This window comes from Thermobia domestica, chromosome 3, assembly GCF_964235325.1.
Source record: "Thermobia domestica chromosome 3, izTheDome1.hap1.1, whole genome shotgun sequence".
Taxonomy (NCBI): Eukaryota; Metazoa; Arthropoda; class Insecta; order Zygentoma; family Lepismatidae; genus Thermobia; species Thermobia domestica.
Window position 1 is genome coordinate 63,239,704 of NC_137456.1, and position 11,817 is coordinate 63,251,520.

Genomic DNA, 11,817 nt, shown 5'->3' on the forward strand with positions numbered 1-11,817 from the left:
TCAGCTCGTCCGGTTGATGTTACTCTAGCATCAACTAATATATCAGTCCATGAGATTACTGAGGTTACTTAAAAATATGAGATTACTTAAAAACACATAGTTAACACTTAACTACAATAATACCTTTGGATTTACTTATAAGGTCTGAACACGTCATTCAACATTTTAAAAACGATTTTTTCGTTGTTATTACAGTAAATAGCATGTTTAATTTTGCATTAAAATGGATGTAAATATGCCATAATTCTTTATATTTGCAAATCTATTGCCTTAATATTTTTAAAAGCGCGTTATTTGAATTTAGCATGCCATTGAACATATAAACTGGCCCCAAGAACGGCAAAATTGGAGTATTTTCAGTTTGTGCCGCCATTTTGGACGCCATCTTGAATTCTGTCCGACGGGGTGATCATCGGTTTTGTGTCCCGGCGGATTTTCATTCAACATGTTATAATTAATAAATGTGCCAAGTTTCAGACTGGTATCCAGAATGGAAATATTTTTGTGCCAAGCGACTGCACTAATACGTCTGCTGTACGTTACGTCCAAAAACTACAGGAATTACGCATGTAACCTATCTTTTTAAGGACACCACCTACATTTTTTTTTCTCAGTGCACCGTCAGTTACAAAAGTTTTGTGTCTACTGAACGGACCATAAACGTAGCCAGCCCGATTTCTTACAGGAGGCAGAAAAATGCTACAATACTGAGGGAACAATGACAAAGACATCAAGCAATACCACAAGACTATTTATTTATTTATTACTAGCAGCGTTCACCCCGCTTCGCTGCGGTCACCCCGGAACGCAATAAACTTTGTTACTTAGATAATTTTTACTTTTTCGCTTTCAAGTGATATGATAAAAACCATAGAAGATTGCAGTAAATGTTAACATTATATCGCCTGTCATTTATGTTAACCCGCCCCGCTTCGCTGCGGTCACCCCGGAACGCAATAAACTTTGTTACTTAGATAATTTTTACTTTTTCGCTTTCAAGTGATATGATAAAAACCATAGTAGATTGCAGTAAATGTTAACATTATATCGCCTGTCATTTATGTTAACCCGCCGAGTGACACGGTCATGCGGGTTGCATATAAATACGTTTATTTTTACCTATGATGAACTAACAAAGTATTTGTACGTTATGGACACTTGAATGGTCAATTATCTCAAGACACTGGTAATTAAAAATTAAAGTGATATGATAAAAACCATCTAGGGTCCAAATCCTAATAACCCCCCAAAAATAAAAGAAATTGGTTCAGCCGTATTAGCGTGATGAGCTAACAAAGGATTTGTGCGTTCTCTTTTATATAATAGATTTATGGAATCTGTAACCGAGCTGTAGCTCCTTCGACAAAGGATGTACTATATCGAACGGTACACGAAACTAAGACTACAAATGTTTGTCATTAACATACACATATTGAAGAAGAAAAAAATAATATTTAAGTTTAAAGTCTCACGATTATGCCCTCTAGGCTAAGGGAGACGATGATTAACAAAAGTGAATGATGATGGAGGAATTGGTGGAATGAGAAAGCGGGAGGAAACGGGAGTACTACGAGAAACCCACGGACATCATGTTGTCCATCACAAACTTACTTAGGCGGCAATTGAACCAGGGACCTCACACACCACAGGTGAGCGCTCTACCACTGAGCCACCGTGCCCCAAAGTAGAAGGAAAAGAGATGATTTTACATTACATTTAAATGATTGTAAACTAAATAAAAACTGCAGAACCCTTATTATTATTATTATTATTATTATTATTATTATTATTATTATTATTATTATTATTATTATTATTATTATTATTATTATTATTATTATTTCTGTCTGATTCATTCTACGTAGGTCTCATTTCAATAGTCCAGAACTGACAGAAAAACAAAAATGCTCACTGCAAAGCACTTGTATTTATAACTTGCAAGCAGTGATGAAAATTTTCCGGAAAATTTTGAAACGGAAAATTTTCTGGAAAATTTTCCGATTCATAAAAACATACTCCACTTATTCCTACATCGTTGTTTAGTCGAGATGTAAGGTGGAAAATTTTCTTCTATATTTTTCCGGAAAATTTTCCGTTCTTAACAAATATCAGTGATTAAGTAACAATTCGTCAGTATTCATAAAATTGATTGAATTCGTATATAGAAACATTAAAAAGTGAAAGATCGTTGAAAGAATCTGAAACTTTTCATGGTTCAGACAATTTTCAGTACGATGTAAGAACTAGTGGAACAATTTTCCATGAATCGTAAAATTGTTTGTCCTGTACAATGAAAATTTTCCGGAAAATTTTCCGATTCATAAAAACATACTCCACTTAATCCTACATCGTTGTCTAGTTAAGATGTGAGGTGGAAATTTTTCTTCTATATTTTTCCAGAAAATTTTCCGTTCTTAACAAATATCAATGATTAAGTAACAATTCGTCAGTATTCATTAAATTGATTGAATTCATATATAGAAACGTTAAAAAGTGAAATATCGTTGAAAGAATCTGAAAATTTTCATGGCTCAGACAATTTTCAGTACGATGTAAGAACTAGTGGAACAATTTTTCATGAATCGAAAAATTGTTTGTCCTGTACAATGAAAATTTTCCGATTCATAAAAACATACTCCACTTATTCCTACATCGTTGTCTAGTTAAGATGTGAGGTGGAAATTTTTCTTCTATATTTTTCCGGAAAATTTTCCGTTCTTAACAAATATCAGTGGTTAAGTAACAATTCGTCAGTATTCGTAAAATTGATTGAATTCATATATAGAAACATTAAAGAGTGAAAGATCGTTTAAAGGATCTGAAAATGTTCATTGCTCAAACAATTTTCAGTACGATGTAGGAACTAGTGGAACAATTTTTCATGAATCGAAAAATTGTCGGTCCTGTACAATGAAAATTTTCCGGAAAATTTTCCGATTCATAAAAACATACTCCACTTATTCCTAAACCGTTGTCTTGTTGAGATGTGAGGTGGAAAATTTTCTTCTATATTTTTCCAGAAAATTTTCCGTTCTTAACAAATATCAGTGATTAAGTAACAATTCGTCAGTATTCATAAAATTGATTGAATTCGTATATAGAAACGTTAAAAAGTGAAAGATCTTTTAAAGAATCTGAAAACTTTCATGGCTTAGACAATTTTCAATATTATGTAGGAACAAGTGGAACAATTTTCCATGAATCGAAAAATTGTCTGTCCTGTACAGCGATGAAAATTTACCGGAAAATTTTCCGATTCATAAAAACATACTCCATTTATTCCTAAACCGTTGTCTAGTTGAGATGTGAGGTGGAAAATTTTCTTCTATATTTTTCCAGAAAATTTCCCGTTCTTAACAAATATCAGTGATTAAGTAACAAATCGTCAGTATTCATAAAATTGATTGAATTCATATATAGAAACGTTAGAAAGTGAAAGATCTTTTAAAGAATCTGAAAACTTTCATGGCTTAGACAATTTTCAGTATTATGTAGGAACAAGTGGAACAATTTTCCATGAATCGAAAAATTGTCTGTCCTGTACAGCGATGAAAATTTACCGGAAAATTTTGAAATGGAAAATTTTCCGATTCGTAAAAGAATAGTCCACTTATTCCTACATCATTGTTTAACCGTGATGTGAGGTGAAAAATTTTCTTCTATAGAGAGAGAGAAACACTGTGTAAAATTTTATTTCCCAACTTGAAATACAAAATTTTTCGGTTCCCGAAAGCTAATTGGAAAATTATAATTTGTTTCTGACTAACTTTCCTCTACTGAAATTCAATTTTGTAGCTCTATGTGCAGTTAAATATAGTGGAAAATTTTCCACCTAACATCACTATACATAATATCCAAAATTGTCAGGCTTATGAAAAGTGTTTTCCACTTGTTTCTACATCGTGATGAAAATTTTCCGATCTATGAAAATTCCTCTCACTTGTTTCTACAGAGCAATAAAACTTTTCGATTCAGAAAACAGTTGTTTTACTTCCTGCTTCGAAATGATGAAAACTTTCCGACTGATAAAAAATTCTTCAATTTTTCCATATAAGGCAGAAAATATTTCGATTAATGAAAAATTGTTTAACTTGTTCCTACATAGTACTGAAAATTGTGAGAGCCATGAAAATTTTCAGATTCTTTCAACGATCTTTCAGTTTTTAACATTTTTATACATGAATTCAATCAATTTCATGATTGCTGAGGAATTGTTACTTGATTACTGATATTTTTTAGCACGGAAAATTTTCCGGAAAAATATAGCGGAAAATTTTCCGAAATGGAAAATTTTCCGCGGAAAATTTTCCGCCTCACATCACTACTTGCAAGAAAACTTGCAGGAAAATAATACTATATAACTATAATCGAAACCTTAAAGCTTTCTATTGTCTTTTATAATTATTACAAAGTGTTTTGCGAGGTATTTGGTATCCTATCCTATCTATCTATCTATTTTTTTTTAGGCTAGCATGAAGCAAGCTACATCTGAGAGGGCTACACCCTCTTTCAGGAGAAGATTTGACGGAAAAGTGGGATTAGGGTAATGGTGGCTGGTCTAAGTGAAGGTAATTTATTTATTTATTTACTTTATTAGCTTTATTACATCATTGTGTGAGCCATTATGATCTTTGCGATCATAATCATTAGGATGTGAGGAGGAAAACTATACATAGATATAACTTAACTAAGGCATATAAATTACATAGTACAAAATGATAAAACAAAAATAAGAATGATAGATAACAAATAGACAGATATTATATATATATATATATATATATATATATATATATATATATATATATATATATATATATATATATATATATATATATATATATATATAATAGAAAATTGAAATATATTAACATATCTGTACGGAGATGCAGATATAGATCATGGGTGACAAATGGACAGAGTGGCAGAGAAAAGGACGTCCATAAGCTTTAAGTGATGTTATGATAAATATTTATATACCTAGGTAGTGATAAAAGAATGAGCGTTAAAGATGAGATGAGGTGCAAGCACAAGACAACACGAGGGAGATGTTAAGAAAACAAATGCAGTTATCTTCTGCCTAGGGGCGACGCTAGGCAAATTAAGACAGGAGGATCCTATTAGTTACAAGGGGATTTACTGTGCAATATATGAAGGAAAAACATGAGGTAGATGAGCATGCAGACGATAATCTTCCAGAAATGTGAAGTCTAGGTGATCAGGGGGAAGCGAGTAGCAATAAAGGGTAAAAAGTAAATGTAATGGTGTGTAATAATATCGGGGTCGGGTGGGATGGAGTGCGAGATGGTGCATAGTGGCAAGAAGAAGAGGATGATGTTCAGTGTAACGTGTGGTGATAAATCTTTGACGGAGTGTCTCCAGGTGAAATTTGAGAATAGGAAATGTGATGAGTGAATACAGGTCACGAGTAGGACTAGGTAGAAATATGCGAAAGGCAAGACGGAAGGCATGCGGTTCGAAAATATCAAGTTGCTTATAATAGAATAGTGGAGCGGAGATCCAAGCGGGAAAACCATATGTGAGGACTGGTAGGAGAAAACCTTTGTAAGTATTAAGGACTATACTGGGAGATAGGCTCCAGGTGGTGCCGGTGAGACGTTTCAATAAATTAAGTCTATTGCGTACTTTGGTTGTCACTGATTTGAGATGCGGGGTCCAAGTCAGACGATGGTCAAAAACTATCCCAAGATACGTTACTGTTTTGGAAGGCCGGAGGGGAACCTGGTTAACTGTAAGGGAGAGTAAAGAAGGATTTCCATGGAGTTTGGTGCGTTTGCGTGGCGGGATAAAAACTATAATTTGGGTTTTGGCAGCATTGATTGGATCTATTAAAATGCTACAATAGCAATAAAAACGCATGAACTCCAACTTCTAACTTTGGGTTTCAAAGCTATGATTTACGGTTATTTGTGATTTCACGTTTAATAAAGACAATATTTTAAAGTATGTGTACTTTAAATAAATTATTTAAATACATCCTTTTATATAAAGTTTATGTTTTAAAATTATTGTTCAAAGCCTTTGTACTTTAATAAACCTTCTCCAAAATCAATGCAAATGAATTTTGCTGTCATCTATGGAGTTCTTTTAAACTATACTATCTGGCCCTGAGCTCTTTACACAGCGCATAATTCATATATGAGCATGAATCTCCTTGTTATTCCTCATATCTGTACATGTCCCTTTGCAGACACAAGTGAAAGAAGTCTTGGTAAAAATCGGCAAGAGATACCATAAAAGGGAGATTTTTTTCGATTACTTTTTCAATATCTCGTACCGTTTGCAAGATTTGATCCTACTTCCGGTTAGATTTTTTAATTCATTTATGGTCTGTGTTTTCTTTCTTCTTGCATGTAGTATATAATAAGAAAATTCATAAATAAACTAAGTAACTCTATGGCCTATGGAACCCGGAGGTTCAATGCCGCGTTCACAAAAGCTCTCTACTGATTTCTATCCTTAGCCAATTGGATCCAGTTTCTACTTTGTATTACTATTTCTGCGGGATCCATCTTAATATTGTCCTCCCCTCTGCGCCTACGTCTTCCTAATGGTGGATTTCCGGCTGGTCTTCCAGTTAAGATTTTGAAAGCGTTCGTTCTTTCTTCCATCCTGGCTACATGACCTGTCCACCTGAGCCTCCTAAATTTGATAACCCTAACAATGTTGGATAAACCGTATAAATTATGTAGTTCCTCGTTATGAAGATTCCGCCATTCCCTATTTCCGTTTCTCTTGGGTCCGAATATTCATCTCAGGATCTTGTTCTCAAATACCTTCAATCTATGTTCTTCGTTCCGAGTAAGAGACCATATTTCTCAACCATACAGAACAATAGGCATGATTATCGTTTTATACAGTTTAAAATAAGCTAATACATTACAAATACAATCAATTATAATGTCAGTGATATATGGTGTTCATTGGGCAAAACACTCCAAACAATAAAGATTCAACTTAGACTGGAGAAATGGTTATCCTTCGTTTTTCATTATAATTTGTCCATGAAACAAACACCTCAGAGATACGCAGCCCCTATATACAATTATATAGTGTTGGAATGTATAATAGGTAGGATATGATGTTTTAGTTTTTATTTTTTTTTAATTTCAACACTTCCAGTGTACCCCTAAAAATGTAATAAATAAATAATGGCCTTGTTTTTTTTTTTAATATTGAGTTAGAATTGGACACTCTACGCAAAATTTGCAATCGATCATTGAAAACGTTATTTTTCTAGAGTTTGTAGTTTCCGAGATCTCATTGTCGAAAGGATTTGCCACAAACATATAAACGTCCACAAACTTATAGTTTAAAAAACTCCAGAGATGACAGCACAATTCATTTGCATTTATTTCGGAGAAGGCTTATTAAAATGCAAAGGCTTTGAACAATAATTTAAAAGGATAAACTTTGTGAAAAAGATCTGTTTAAGTAATTTATTTAAAGTACACTTTTTTAAAAAAATATTTGTCTTTGTCATAAACGTGACATCACAAATAACCGTAAATCAAAGGTTTGAAAGTTAAACTTATAAGTTGGAGCTCAGTTGCAGCATTTTCATCATTCATAGTTCCTCCACACTTAGCACCATTATTTACTGCACAGTAAGGACCTTATGTTTTAATAGGGCACCCATTTTGTCTTCATTACGTCCATAGTCGCTCCTAGACAGAAGATAACTCTCACTTGTCACACTAACTATTACCTATGTGTTGTGTTGTTATAATGCACTTCATGTTTCTCATTTTCATTCTTCATTCTCTTCTCTCCTGTTTCAGATAAAGCATACTAATAAAAAAGTAAACCAATAATATACAGCCTAGATCCCTTTTAATGAAATTAAAATAGGAAATTCTACTCCAGCTCTACGAACATCCCTTAGCCCATCGAAAATTATAGACCTCCAATAATAGGTTTAAATCTATTACCGCACAGAAGGCGTAACCTTCTAACGGTTTGCTGGCTGATCGCCAGCATTGGGAAACAAAAAAAATCGCTTTTAACCACTGTCCACAGAGAAGGCGTAACCTTCTGCGGCCCGCCCATCGCAAGATGGGAATGAAAGACAGTTAAAAAATCGCTTTTAATTGCTATTGTAGCATTTTAATAGATAGATGTTTGTGGACGTGTGGCCAATCCTTTTGACAATGAGATGTCGGAAACTACAGGCTCTAGAAAGATGATGTTTTCACTGATCGATTGAAAATTTTGCATAGATTATCCAGGTCTAATTGAATATTTAAAAAAAAAAACATTACCATTATTTTTTTATTAAATTTTTACGGGTACACTGGAAGTGTTAAAAAAAAACAACTAAAGCATCATATCCTATGTATTATACATTCCAACACCACATAGTTGTATATAGGGGTTATATATGTCTCAGGCGTTTGTTTCATGGGCAAATAATAATTAAAAGGAAGTATACCCATTTCTCCAGTCTAAGATGAATCTTTATTTTTGGAATATTTTGCCCAATGAACACCATATATAACTGACATTATAATTAATTGTGTATGTAACGTATTTGCTTATTACATACTGCATGCAAGAAGATAGGAAACATTGATCATACATGAATTAGAAACTTCAACCGGAATTAGGCTCAAATCTTGCAAACGGTGCGACATATTGAAAAAATAATCGAAAAGAATCTCCCCTTTATAGTATTATACTTCGCCGATTTTTATCACGACGTTTTTAACTTTTGTTTGTAAAGGGACATGTACATATGTTGTGAGGAATGGCAAAGAGATTCATGCTCATATATGAATGATGCGCTGTGTAGAGACCGCAGGTTCAGCTAGTCTATATATTAAAATGCTAGGTTTGTATATTTGTGGATGTTTATATGTTTATGACCAATCATTACGACAATGAGATCTCGAAAACCACAAGTGCTAGAAATGTGCCATTTTCGCTGGTCGATTCCAAATTTTGTGTAGATTCTCCAGTTCTAATTGAATATTCAAAAAAATGGCCGTTATTTCTTTATTACATTTTTAGGGGTACACTGGAAACGTTGAAATTTTAAAAGGCTAAAGTACCATATCCTACTAGTTATACACTCCAACCCAACAAAGTTGTATACAGAGGTTGTATATCTCTCAGGCGTTTGTTTAATGGTCAAATGATAATGAAAAACGAAGGATAACTAAGATGAATCTTTATTGTTTAAAGTGTTTTGCCCAATGAACACCATATATCACTGATATTATAATTAATTGTATGCATAACGTATTTGCTTATTACTAGGGCTCGGAAGATGAAGACCTAAAAATTGCCTAAAAAGGGCCTATGAAAAGACCTAAAAATATCTTTAAAAAAGGACCTAAAAACTGGAAAAAGAACGTAAAAATAAGACACAATTTAATTAGAATTAGATGTTTAATTAGAATTACATTATGGAGAAACACCGTGTGCGTGGGTTTTCTGGGGGTTCTCCCGTTTCCTCCCACTTTCTTCATTCCACCATTTCATTCATTTCTCATAATTACCGTCTCCTTTAGCCTAGCCGGCATAACTGTGGGACGTACAACTTCAGATTTAATTTCATTTCACTTAATGAATATAATGCTCAAGAAATACAAGCTTCTGGTAGGTTAACGGTCTGTCCTTCTTCCACAAACTGAAGTACAAACTAAAATAAGAAAACTTTCCCATGTTCACCTCCTTTGCTGCAGGACATTGTTTCGCCTCCTTGTCTCACTCGTGATTGTTACAGATCTGGTCTTATCAGTCCAATTGTTGAAGAATGTCTTATAGTTTGTATTTTCTTTACTAAAGAAAAAGTATTTAAGAGGTGTGACCAGAAAATTTATTGTCGAAGATGAAGTGCAGAAAAAGACGTTAAGACCTATGAAGTTATTTTAAAAAAAAAAAAGACTAATAAACAAAAAAAGCCGAAAAAGGCACAAAAGGACAAATAAAATCCACCATTTTCTGGCTTAGAATGACCCAAAATGAACTTATGTTAAGCCTCGTCTTCGGACACTAGTGAAAAAGAGGATTTTTTCTCAACTTTTTAAATTTCAATTTAGAATAACTCAAAGACACAGTGGCTTACTGGTAGAGTGCTTACCTCTGGTGCATGGGATCCCTGATTCGATCCGCGGCCAAGTAAGCTTGTGATGGATAACCATGTACGTGGATTTCCTTGGGTTACTCCCGTTTCCTCCCACTTTCTCATTCCATCAATTCTTCCTAGAAATGCAAAAAAGTCGGCTTTTTTTGAATCGATCGTTTTTTGCACATAAAAAGCCGGCTTTTTTTGGGAAAAAAACGAGAATTTTGGAAATTTTGGCTTTTTTTCATTTTCATGATTTTTCTATCTAAATAGCTTTCTTATAGTATATTCTATAGTTAGATAAGAATTCCATGACCTAAATGCCATATTTCGCTCTGAAATTCACCAGCAAGATGGATGGAGCATATGTTTTACGAATTAAAGCTAACGTGAAGAATGTAGTATTTGAGGGCAATTTTAGAGGCTATTTAACTTTATTTTAAATTTTGAGTTATCGACATTTTTTTCTTCCCGGGATCATTTCAGTTTGTCATCCGTGTTTCATTTCTAAGAGCTTAGTACTCTAGCTTCTAGCACAAAAGTTAAGCTTACGTTTTTCTATATATCCGTCAAAGCGTACGTTTTTCAATATAACCGTCAAACCGTACTTCCACATTTCTGTTATACTGTAGCTGTGCAACGATTTAGCAATAATTTTCCGGATACAACCTTGAATACTAATTTATACAAATAATCAGTAGCGGATTTAGAAAAGTACTTTGGGGGGGATTTCTCTGATTGTTTCGTTTTCTAAAATGTCCTAATTTTATTTGGGAGGAGCTTGAAGTTTATGAGTACAGGCATAACTAATATTTCGTTTCGTTTATATATTTAGCGATAATCTTCCGGATACAACGTCATTGAAGATCATTTTATACTGAGAATCAGTGGCGGATTTAGAAAAGTATTTTGGGAGTTTTTTTCTTACTAATGTTTAGTTTTTCTAAACATTCGTAATTTTTATTTGACGGCAGCTTAAAGTTTATGAGTAAAGGCATGACTAATAGATATTTCGTTTGTTTTAGACATTAAGTAATTTTGGGAAACAGACTTCAGTCCGAAAGACCGCCCCCTAACCTTCGCAAAACCGTCACTGCTGGTAATTAGTAATAATGACGATTTAAAAACAATAAGAAAGGAAGTCGGTCAACTCACAGTACATGCACTATTTCTACTTCACAGATGGAATGAAGAAATGCTTTGTCAGAATGGTCGAATGCTGAGTTGAATCCCGGACTTCCCGATAGAAGCGCAAAAGCTCCACTCAGTCATGTTTGTTGTGCAGTTGTATTTATCTTAACTTAAATATATTCCGTAGTCCTTTTTTTTTTTTTTTTTTGGTGGTGGTGGTGAGGGGGAGTTCCGTAATGATATGAAGGATGTGAGCCAAGAACATGGTAACCAACAAATTTTCAGTTGCTGAGTTATTCAGCAGATAGACAGCAACGCATACCGCTTCGTTTAGTCCTTCATGTATAGTCTTATGTGAAAAATCAGCTTTCCGACTTTCAAAATGGATTGTGCAGCAGAAAATCTCTAATTTCTTAAAATAGTAAAATTGTGGGCTACCATGTTCTTGCCTCACACCCTTCATATGTTAAATTCCTCTTGTTAAAAATTCAGAAAACTTGAGGAATGAGTAAACAGTGATGGTGGTTATATAAAACTATAGAATTTCAAGAATATACAAAACCAAAAGCTCTAGATGTGCAGCCCTTAGGTGTATC